Raw genomic sequence first — 12710 nt, 5'->3', positions numbered from 1 at the left:
ACTGCTGCCTATGTGTGCATATTGATCTGTTGTCCCCACATGTTCATTGATCTCTTTCCCTCTCTGCAATGTGAATACTCCAGTTAAAGCCATCTCCTGCGTGTGTGCTTCTATTTGATATGTAGTTACACAGACACACTGCAGGTTGACATTTGAGTACAGAAGTGATGACCATAAGTTTCTCTATTCCTCCAACCCTTAGACAATTCTAGATCTAGATTCTTTGTTGTCCTCACAGTTCCAGTCCAAGAAATACATTTGTCTCTTTCATATTTTGCAAGGGACAAGTAAGAAACGGCAAGAAGAAAATACACAGATATAACTGTTAGTAAAAATTTTATTGGTGGCTTATTATACAAATGCGCCAAGTAAAGATGCTGTACCTATCTGCACGCAATGCAACAAGGACTGCTCACTTGGAATAACTTTACAATTGACTTAAATTGTGGTTCTCCTGACAATGTTGCAATGTCATTATGGGTGCAGTAAGAATTAGGCTGAGTGATGACACCTGACAGCTTTACAAACATTTGTGGAATGTAGAAAGGCACCAACCCTATGAATTAATGTATCCTCCAATATAATTTAGGAATTGAGCTTCTTACATTGCATAAACAACTGATTAACACATGTTTACAAACTGCATTACATTCCAACAGTTGCTACATTCTCTCATGACTCATGCCGTCCTTTCCGTGGATGCAGACTTCTGGGCAGCATGAGCACATTTCAGATTAGCATCATGCACTGCATCCCACATCAGTAGCAGTTCGAAAGGCCGAAAACGGTGCACTAGCAGTAACTCACGGTAATAGCAAGGATTGAAAGAGTCATCTTGGGTTGAAGGAACCCTGATTCCAGCTGTCCTGAATCCGCTATGGGAATGTGGGGCTAGTCCAGCCTTGGCCAGACACATCCCCAAAAATACATCATCAATGGGGAATAGTTCAAGGTCTTGGGCTATGTGGTAAATGATATGAGCTGTATACACAGACATAAGTATGCCCGCTCCACTAACATATGGTGGGTACGACTTGATGGTGGTCACTATTTCTGGCACATAATACTTGCTCGACTTCTGGCGTTTGGGCCCAAACCCATAAACGAGATGGCCCACAAATAGGTGTTGGTGAACCTTCATGCCTAGCAAGTAATCAACCATGTTATCGGTGTTGGCAAAGACATCATCATCTCCATTGAAGATGAATTTAGCACTGGGGCAAAATTCACTGATCCACTGCAGCAACTTGTATTGTTTGAGGGTGAGGTTGAAAAAGGTATCCAAGAAATCCCATTGTAGGACATCTCTGTGTTCTCTGTTTTCCATGGCTAACAGCTGATTCAATTTCCTGCTTTCCTTTTGGTCAGGAGAGACACCAGAGATAAAGACTCTCTTAATTAGGACCCCATTGAATTTGCGTTCTTTGCCCCAGGTCTTCCTTACCATTTCCCGCCGATCCTGGTTGAAAGGGTCGGATTTGATCACCAGGAGCAGGAAAACATTCTGAGATCCTTCTCGACCACCACATTTGTCTGGGACATTTTGAATCATGTTAAATTCTCGACAGTGTTTATACATCAAGAAGTTTTTTATGTGCTCTTTCTCTTGATGAAATGAGGACAGGTGCAACAATGTCGTGTTCGCGTGGCACTTTGGCTTGAGCACTGATTCAGTTGCATCAGCAGTAACAACCTTGGGCAGGTCTTTGCGATGAACAGTTTCTGCAACATCATCAGTCTCTCGACGTTGGTCATTATCCCAGAACATGAAGAACAATCCCAGAGTAATCAGAACACCCAGCACTACTTTCTCATTGAATCGCCGATGTCCTCTCATCTTTCACCTGAAATAGAGAAAACAATATGGATTAATTCAAAGAAAACTTTACATTTACATGATGCTTGAGAAGAATGAGAAGTTAAGCTATAATGAGGTTCACTAACGCTTTGTAATATTGACCTCAAAATGGTGGTGAGGTAAGGAATAGGCAGGGCCCGGCACGCTGCTGAAATTTTAATTGACCTGAAGCAGTCCATCCCAGCAGAAAGACAAATTTACCTATAGGATACCAACTCTGTCATTAAACTGAAAATCGCATAGTTTCTTTCTGGGCCTTAAAGGTATATGATTTCAAAGGGTTTATTCCACCTCGTTTCACAGGTCTCATAACTCCTCTCGGGGCTTAAACTGAACTGAGACAAAGAGCAATATAGCACAATGCAGACATTTTGGCCCATGATGTAGCACCGAACTTTTAACCTGCTCCAAGATCAATTGATTCCTACTCTCTCAAATAGCTGTCCATTTTTCTTTCATCCATGTGTCTATCTAAAAGCCTCTTAAATCTCACTGATGCATCTACCCTTATCACTACCCAGGCTGTGCATTCCATACAGCCACCATTTTCTTTTTTTAAAAAAATACTACTTCTGACAAACCCCTATACTTTTCTCTAATCACCTTAACATTATGCCCCCTCATATTAGTCATTTCTACCCTGGGAAAATGTTGTTGGCTCTCCATTCTTCCTAAGCCTATTACCAGCTTATACGCCTCTATCAAATCACCTCGCCCACCTCCCCACCCCCAACTTTGCTCTAAAGAGGAAGGTCCCAGCTCGCTCACCATTCAGGTTGAGTTCACACGTTACTGATACTATGGAAGATGATGTGTTATTGACCATTGATTAGTAACTGAATGTATGGCAGTGCAGGGAAGGTAACGTGTTAGCATAGCTACTGAAAACATCTGATTTTCATGGCATTTCAACCTGGTCTATGTATGCCTACAATAGGAGAAACAAAGTGAAGTATACTCAAGGACCTTGGCTTTTTGCTTCTATTTTAACCAGAGAATTGTTTTCAAAGTTAAATTAGCAGTGGCCCACCCACCCTGCCATCCATTGGTCAAGCCACTTTATGAAAGGCTGCAACAAAGGCATAACTAGTTCCAAAGGCAAGGCTAATTCCACTCAGATATTCAGTAGTAAGCAATTGTGACAAGACAGCGAAGCCATCGCAAGCCCACATCTATTGAAGGAAAATGGCACCAGCATCTCCGATGGCAGGAATTTACGCTTCATGAAGAGCAGTGAACCTTGGACTCCAGGAGCCCAGAGAAAGCACAGATAACTGATAGCAGAACAGGGCAGATAGTTAGCATGATCCACAATGTGTGTGAGTAAAACCTTGGATGCCAGGAGCCCTGAAAAGACGCCAGTGACTGATAGCAGAACGATGTGTACAAGTAAAACTATTTGCACTGGGATGCAACTTGTGTCACTTTAGAATTATGGAATACTAGAGTAATGTGATCTAAACAGGCCCTTCGGCCCAACTGGTCCATACCAACCACAGCATCCTCCCTGCTAGTCCCAGTTGTCTAGTTTGGCCCATAACTCTCCAAGTCTCTCCCTTCCATGTACCCGTCCGAATGCCTGTTAAATGTTGCAGTTGAACCCACTTCAACCACTTCCACTGGTAGCTACTTCCGGGTACTCACTGTCCTCCGTGTGCAGAAGTTATCACCAAGGTCTGTTTTCAATTTTTCCCCTCTTCTCTTCTATTTGTGACCTCTCATGTTGGACTCTCCAACTTTCCAATAATGATAATCCACCTTATCAATACCCCTTATGATTTTAAACTTCTGAGGTCACCTCTCATTCTCCAAGGAATAAAGGTCCAGCATGGCCAGCCTCTCTGTAACTCACGCCCCTCTAGTCCAAAGAGCATCCTCGTAAATTCCTTCTGCACCCTCTCCAACTTGACAGCGTCCTTCCTATAACAGGGTAACCAAAATTGAAGATAATATTTCAAAAGTGGTCTCAACAAAAACTTATGTAACTGCAAATAATGCCCCGCCCTTAAACTCTACACCATAACTGATGAAGGCTAGCATGCTAAACGCTATTTTTCACCATCTTGCTTTTCAGTGAACTATGCATTTGTTCGTGCCTTGCCATTCACTGTACAAATCCTACTCCATTTGAATGTCTGTCATCCCACATATCACCATATAACAATTACAGCACGGAAACAGGCCATCTCAGCCCTTCTACTCCGTGTCGAATGCTTGCTCTCACCTAGTCCCACGGGCCCGCACTCAGCCCACAACCCTCCATTCCTTTCCTGCCCATATACCTATCCAATTTTACTTTAAATGATAAAGTTGTACCTGTCTCTACTACTTCTACTGGAACCTTGTTCCACACAGCTACAACTCTCCGAGTAAAGAAGTTCCCCCTCCTGTTACCATTAAGCTTTTACCCCCTAACTCTAAACTCATGTCCTTTACCTTGAATCTCCCATACTCTCAATGGAAAAAGCCTATCCACGTCAACCCTATCTATCCCCCTCGTAATTTTAAATACCTCAATTAAGTCCCCACTCAAGCTTCTAAGCTCCAAAGAATAAAGATCTAACTTGTTCAACTTTTCTCTGTAACTTAGGAGCTGAAACCCAGGGAACATTCTAATAAATCTCATCTGTACCCTCTCTATTTTGTTGACAACTTCCCTAAAATTCGGTGACCAGAAAAGTACACGGTATTCCAAATTTGGCCTCAACAATATCTTGTACAATTTAAACATTACATCCCAATTCCTATACTCAATGCTCTGATTTATAAAGGCCAGCAAACCAAAAGCTTTGTTCACCACCATATCCACGAGATTCCACCGTCAGAGAACTATGCGCCATTTTTCCTAGATCACACTGTTCTACTGCATTCTTCAATGCCCTACCATTTACCATGTATGTTCTATTTTGATTAGTCCTACCAAAAAGTAGCACCTCACACTTATCAGCATTAAACTCCATCTGCCATCGTTCAGCCCACTCTTCTAACTGGCCTAAATCTCTCTGTAAGCTTTGAAGATCTACTTCATTACTTCATTATCCACAACGCCACCTACCTTCGTATCATCTGCATGCTTACTAATCCAATTTACCACCCCATCATCCAGATCATTGATGCATATGACAAGCAATATTGGACCAAGTACAGATCCCTGAGGCACACCACTAGTCACCGGCCTCCACCCTGACAGTTATCCACCACTACACTCTGGCATCTCCCATCTAGCCACTGTTGAATCCATTTTACTATTCAATATTAATACCTGACGATTGAACCTTCCTAACTAACCTTCCGTGTGGAACCTTGTCAAAGGCCTCACTGAAGTCCATATAGACAACATTCACTGCTTTACCCTCGTCAACATTCCCTTTAACCTCTTCAAAAAATTGAATGTTCTGTCAAACATGAGCTTCCAGGCACAAGTCCATGCTGACTGCTCCTAATCAGACCCTGTCTATCCACATAATTATATATACCATATCTAAGATTACTTTCCATTAATTTACCCACCACTGACGTTACAATTACAGGCCTATAATTTCTAGGTTTACTCTTAGAACCTTTTTTCAACAATGGAACCACATGAGATATACGCCAATCCTCCGGCACCACCACCTATTCTAATGATATTTGAAATATTTCTGTCAGAGCCCCTGCTATTTCTACACTAACTTCCCTTAAGGTCCTAACGAATAACCTGTCAGTTCCCGGAGACTTATCTACTTGTATAACCCTTAATAGAGCCAGTACTTCCTCTTCTTTAAACAGCTCAGGTATTTGTAAAGTAAAGGTGATAGCGGAGTAACACACCGACGGGAGTAACGTGAATAGACCCGTTAGTCAGGAAAGTCATCTGATTGATAAGGTTATTTATTTCCAATAAGTCAACACGAATCTGATGGTGAAATATGTTGTACTCTTTTGGACGTGGTTATGTCCAGTTTGTAATCTCCACATAGTTGTTGTCCTTCATTGTAATGGCCCAATTGTGGACAAATATTTAAGATTGCAGTGTGGAGTTAAATCTGGCGAAAGGGAATGTCCTGTGTTCAAAAGAAAAGATTATTCCAAAATCATAACTTTTCACCAGAGTTCACATGTCCCATCCTGCTACTGTGTCTTTCCTATAAGCCCACAGCGATTTCTGCCCTCAGCTGTCACTGAAGTTTATAGTCTGACAGTAAATTGGTCCCAAAGTAAAAAATAATTTCATGCGATGACATCACACGATCTGAACCAGGATGCAGGTCGCGGTTGCTTCCTGGAGCAGATCGATTTGTCGTGAGATACTGTATGTAATCATTGTCACCGTCTACTGAGGTACAAAATTAAGCCTGGATCGAACAGCACATCAGAACCATTGGCTCGAAGGAGTTTTTGTGTCGTTTAGTTCCTGCGCTGTGGAGCAGGGTCTGGAGTTACGTGCTGATGAGTGTGAGTGCAGGCTTATGTGTGTGTTGTCAACTGAACATTACTCTTATTGTGTTCACTTACTGTTTGGTCCCACGGAATTCCGGTGCTCGGATTCGCTGCTAACAGAATCAGGAGCTCAGCACAGAGTAAACACAGAGACTGTACTGGGTGGGCGACGTTATGATGAGTTAATACGTGCATTTGTGACGGCAGGTTTTCTAGTGTTTCTTCTTATGGTCCGGGCCCCCCATTCCGGGTCTTGATCTGGACCGCGGACTCCGGACTCCGGGTCTTGTAGCCGTCCTTCCTTTCACCCTTTGAGTCAATAAGTCACACCTGTGGATCATTGTGGCTTGTTTGGACTCAAGGAGGCGCACCTGATGCCGATCGGCTGGTTGGTGGATAGAAGGGGCTGTGAGACTGAGTTTAGTTGGGGTGGGATACAGAGAGAGATGATGAGAATTAATCTAAGGGAATTGGGGGTGCAGGAATTCACATTAAAGTGTTGCTGGGCATGGGTGAGAGAACATAGGTCAGGGTAATTTTAGCTTAAGGGGTACAGGGTTTTTTTTATAGGATATGATGGATAAACAGAAATAGGGTACTAGGATGGGGAGGATAAAGTGTAGGTTAGGGTATGTGTATGTGTGCGATTGGGTGAAGGGATTTAGAATGGGAGTCCATCGCATACTCTGGAACAGAAGGAGGCGGCAATGCACCATTAAGTTGGGTGCCAACCGGCGTAAAAGAAGACAGAGAGAGAGAGCGAGAGGGAGAGTTTAGATGGGGGTCGTCCTGCTCTGAACCTGTTTTGTCCTGCTTCCCTGGTAGGCGCTGGTCCCGCGGTTCCGTCCGGTTTGCCCAGCTGGCGCTGTCGCGCTGTCCGACTGTCCATCCCGTATTGACCTCCTCGTCCTGTGTTGCGCTGGTCGCCCTGTTTTCCCTGTGCAGACCCGTGCGCCATGTTTGTCCTGCTGGTGCTGTTCGGCCGATCTTCGTTCCTGTTCGCCTTGTCTTGGAGTACCCACCGCTAATCAACTAGTTCTGTGAGTCAGTCTCGGAGTCATCCTGGACTTAGTCCCCTTCCTATCCCTTGCTTCCGTCGGGTAGGTCAGGCCAGATTGCCGTTACCTGGCGGAGGGCTCTGCCCCTTTTCCTACCCCTCCCACCCCTCGTCGGGGTCAGGCCGGATTGCCGTTACCTGGCGGAGGGCTCTGCCCCTTTTCCTACCCCTCCCGCCCCTCGTCGGGGTCAGGCCGGATTGCCGTTACCTGGCGGAGGGCTCTGCCCCTTTTCCTACCCCTCCCACCCCTCGTCGGGGTCAGGCCGGATTGCCGTTACCTGGCGGAGGACTCTGCCTGTTTCCTACCCCTCGCTCCCGACGGGTGGTACCCCGCACCTGCCCAGTTTTACCGCGTCTTGCCCAGGCCTCTGTGTTCACGCCTGGGAGGCGGAAGGGCCAAGGAGTCATGCGGCCCGTCCGAAGGTCTCTGCTCCTTTCCTACCCCTCGCCTCCGTCAGGTAAGTCAGGCCAGATTGCCGTTACCTGGCGGAGGACCCTGCCTTGCCATGAACTCCAAGACCCTGCTTTGCCTAAACTATCTCTGAATCCCAGGAGCACCTTTGAATGCCACGTTCCTCCCGCCATGGTCACTCCACCTTGTTCTATCCTTTAGTTGTCCCTGTCCTGCCCCTAGTACTTCAGTGCCTGCGTCCTGCATTTGGGTCCATTCCATGTCCCCTTATGACATTTCTACCATTTCAATACTGTCTTTAACATTGAGTGGCTTTGCGGATCCGTCTGATTTTTTTTTTTTGCAGGAGTGAGTGTGTTATTTTAGCAAAGACAACAAGTATGTGTCAGTGATATTGAAAATTAAACTTTATGAGTTAAATCTCATTGTTGATAACAAATGTCGATGTGCACTGTGTTATGCTCCTCCGGTACCTATTAATACGGCCTCTGATTGTATGTCCGTGGTCTTCTACTGCCGTTGCCCATTCAGTCCAATGTTCGACATGTTTCGCGTCCAGTGATACCTCTCTGCACAGTGCAGTAGTTCGTGATTATTTGAGTTACTGTCGTCTTCCTGGCAGATTGAATCAGTCCGCCTTTACCCACCGATCTCTCTCATTACCAAGACGATTTTTATCTCTCAGAATTGCCGCTACCTGATTTTAATCACAGCATAATTCTCCATAAACTGAGACTGTTAAACTTGACAATCCCAGGAGTTCAGCAGTTCCTGCGATATTCAAACTGCACCCTCTGGCACCGACAAACATTCCACTCTCAAAATCACTGAGATCACATTTCATCTCCATGGTGATGTTTGTTTGGAGTCAGAACGTACCCTGTGCTAAGGAACAGGTCACGGAGTGACCCACTGATAATGCTGTGAGTTTAGTTAATGATTATCACCAGGAGCTGACTGAGCATTAACCAGAGTGTGTTCATTACTTACAGAACCCGTAACACAGCCTCACTGGGACAGTGTGCTAACAGAACCTGGAGCCGCGGTACACGGTAAGAAGCTCTATATACTGAAATATAAACATCACAAAGGCAGTCAGACACTTTTATGAACACGAATGGAATTGATAACGTTGATCGACATTAGAACTGTAGCGAATCGCTTTTAAGTGAATTAATAATTCCCTTCATCGAATTGAACGCATCGACTTCCTGTGCAGGTCCCGCGGGGAACCGGGGCAGCTGATAGTGCTATTGGAATCGCCGCACTTTCAACCCAGCTCCGAATCATCAGCAAAGGCTCTGGAGGTGCGAGCTTCCCGCATCTCGGAACTGTCCCCGGGCTACTGCTTGCAGTAACAGGAAGCCGATCCGTCCACACTCGGGGCTTTACCGATCCCCGACCGAGGGAACTGAGGATTCGCTTTGTTTATTCCTTCACTGGCGGGATTGACACTATCTGTCCATCCTAGACGGCATTTCGGTTGGTGGTCAGAAGTATGGAACCACCCACATTGGAGATTACAGCCGGGGCGGGGGATGGTCGTGGGGGAAGGCGGTGTAAGGAGTTGATGGTTCCATTATATAGTTGGTTGGTGGGACCTGTTGTGGATCACCGTCTGCAGTGTTGTTTCCTTTCTGTCAGATAAGAGTGGGTAGGTGGGAAACCAGAGGAAGGTTTACCAGACAGATATCTGCCCCTGCAAGTTTTTCTATGAGGAATCTGTTGTGATCTTGACAACAGGGGAGACCTGCTTATATACAGTACAGTTTTTTTAAAAAAAATAACAATGCACTGGATTGTATCCGCGGATATTTAATTTAATTGGCATCCCGTATTCACTGTGCCCAACGCAGATCTGACTGTGATCTCGGCTCATCACTCCTGCGTCTCACCTGTAAAATCTCACTCATTTGTGTATCACTACACTGCAGGATTGCAATATTAACTGAAAGACTCTCCTTCTGCTGAATATTGAGGACGATCATTCCCATGACACACGAGACCCAGAGAGGGAGAGAGAAAAACATCTCGGCTGTCTTCAGCTGGCGGTGCTTGGTTTCAGACCCTCACACAACAGGAACTATCAAACTCCGCGGCATACTTTATGTCTCATCGAAGTTCCCCCTCATTTTACCAAATTTCCGCGGATACAATCAAGTGCACTGTTATGAAAAAAATGTATACAAGCAGGTATACATTCCATCACCAACTACTGCTCTATACATGCTGGAATCTTTCCCGCCATACCCTGGGCTCGTAGCTTGTAACTCTTACCTCACCAGGTGCTGCATTCAACTAAACCTCTGGTAGTTCTAACTAACAAAAACAAAAAAAAACGATTCCTGGAAAACTCACAATGATGTCAAATGTTACAAGGAAACTTTACTGATGTACTGTACATCATTGAGGTGGGTACACACGGGCTGGAGAGAGGTTGCACAAGATGTGAGTGAATGAGGAGATGGAACCATGTGGGTGAGGGATCAAGGACAGTCACTGGTGGTCATTCAGCAATACACGGGCACTGAACAAAACGTTATAAAAAGATTCTAAAATGACAAGCCTAGATCAAACAACAATAACTTTGGCTTAGGCACATTGCCCCACCCCAAACCTTATCAAAGCGCCACAGAAAGTATCCCATCCGGATACATAACGCCTTCATAAGGCTACCGCTCTACCCTTGACTGCAAGGAACTGCAGAAAACTGTGGGCACAGCTGAGGACATGACAGAAACCAGACTCCCCTCCCTGGACTGTGACTGCACTTCCCATTGCATCAGTAAAGCAGGCAGCATCAAAGATCCTCATAACCCTCGCTATTCTCTCTTCTCAGCCGGGTCGGAGATTTAAAATAACATTGAAAACACAGAGCACCAGGTTCCAGGAAACCTTCCAGGCTGCTGTTGTAAGCACATTGAATGTTCCCCACGTGATAAGTTGGACTCTTGATCTCCCAGTCTAACTCTATATACACTGCACTCTATCTGTAACCATAAGGATTTGTAACAATATGTTATCACCTCAATGTGCTGTTGTAATGTGCTGTACAAGTTTGAGAAACCCAGATCACAGGAAAAGGCTTATTTCTTGCATTTATTGGGGTTATAAAACCGGAATTATTGGCTGCGCTTCAGCAAGTCTGAACAGTGGCATGGTTTCAACAAAGATAAACACAACTATGGCCACCCAAAACGAGAGGCCGTGAGAGATCTGGATCTCACTGCCTTGTCTGAATGGGCGAAAGATGGATCTACTCAGACAGATGGAGCAGTGTCCCGAAGGGGCGATTACTCGGTTTAACTTCTATTTCTGGAAGAACACAACAGGTGGAAGGGGCGCTTCCCGCGCCCTGGAATGATGTAAAATAATTGTAGACACTGGCTATCGATCCAGGTGAAGTTTGGACCCGATGTGGGGCCGGGTGATGAAGGTAAAGCTCCCGGGATAAACCTCAATGAATGAGTACAGCCTCGATATCACCACCCTATCACGGTCCTAGGACCAGGGCAAGAGGGGCCGAGCGGTGGATCATCTCAGTCGGTACGTTGTGACCGACCCCGGCAGGTTCTGTCCAGCAAGCGCAGGGAGGCCACCAGATCGGGGAAGTTAACCTGGTGCATTACCTTACATCAGACGTCCACACTCGGGACTCACCGATGAGAACTTGTTTTCACGCCCGGACGGTGAACCCTCCCCCGGATTCCCGACTCTGGGGGTGATGGTCGTCTCCCAATCCGGATCCTACAGACGATCCGCCGCCGCCGCCGACCCGCTTCAACACAGAACTGAAGGAAGGCAGGACTGTAATTCATGTCATCAGAGCTGGGGGCGGAGCCTTGGAAACAAGGCAGATCTGCGGTAAAATGGGAGCGGGGAAAAGGTTCACGTGACTTACACATGCATGTACGTCCAAGAAATGTTGCAAGGTTTTGAAATTTCCGCCATCAGCTGAGATTCAATCAATAAAGCTTTCTTAAAAATATGCGAATATATCACAGATCTTGTAGCTATGTTTAGATTGTGACGAGATCCGAAAGATTATTGTAAAGTGAACTGTTCCTTTAAAAGAGAGAAGGGGGAGCGAACAGCTTGTGTGCTAAATCAGCAGCAGGGAGACAGAAAGTCTGTGAGTTGCCTTGGAAACTGAAAGGCGGAGCTATGTGATGGACAGCTCGTGTTCAGCACTTGGAGATATATACAAGGTCAGTTGACTTTTTAATCAGACACACACCAGAGACACACAAGACACACCACTGGAGACACACACCAGAGACACACAAGACACACCACAGGAGACACACACCAGAGACACACAAGACACACCACAGGAGACACACGACCCCTGAGGCAAGGAGGACGCTGGTGAGCTTTGTGTGCCCACGACAAGGGCGGGGTTTTTGCTCGCAGTGTGGACAGAGGGGTGACCGGTGCGGTGATATCGGTGTGTTTAACCCTGGTCTGGGGTTGATAAATTCACCACAGAAGACGGCAACCCTTTCTTGCGGTCACAGTCGGTGACTGTAAGCTTCGGGAGCAGGAGGAGGACGTGAGGATCGACATCGGCATTGGAAGACAAACCAACACCCTAACTCTCTCTCTCCAACTCTACTCAAACCAAATTCCTGAAATGAACTGATTACTTACCATCCCACCGTGAGACTGTATCACCCAATCACCTGAGCTGGGGAAGCTTATTTACTCACCTGTATATGTGCATAAGCTCTGCTAACATGTTTAATTTATCTCGTTTTATATTCCTTTATTCACGTACTTACTAATAAAATAGAGTTTATAACGGCAGACTCAGACTCCGTGTGGGCCCATTTCTGCTGGCTCTTTAACCCGTTAGGGGGTACGTAACAGGCGTCCAAACCCAAAGGCAGTATTCCAAGTTCGGGCTCACCGACCTCGTCAATACCTGCTGCCTCCCGTCTGAGGTGTCTGACTTTGTCTGACTC

At 45.8% G+C, this 12710-nt stretch overlaps 1 pseudogene; it reads right to left on the bottom strand.

Annotated features, from left to right (window-relative positions):
- Nucleotides 1-414: 414 nt before the first annotated feature.
- On the bottom strand, nt 415-11576 carry LOC140720775 (N-acetyllactosaminide beta-1,3-N-acetylglucosaminyltransferase 3 pseudogene; annotated as a pseudogene).
- Nucleotides 11577-12710: the final 1134 nt, after the last annotated feature.

This window comes from Hemitrygon akajei, unplaced genomic scaffold (genome assembly GCF_048418815.1).
Source record: "Hemitrygon akajei unplaced genomic scaffold, sHemAka1.3 Scf000047, whole genome shotgun sequence".
In the NCBI taxonomy this organism is placed as follows: Eukaryota; Metazoa; Chordata; class Chondrichthyes; order Myliobatiformes; family Dasyatidae; genus Hemitrygon; species Hemitrygon akajei.
Note: the sequence above shows the minus strand (reverse complement) of the source record. Positions and strands in the feature narration are given on the sequence as shown.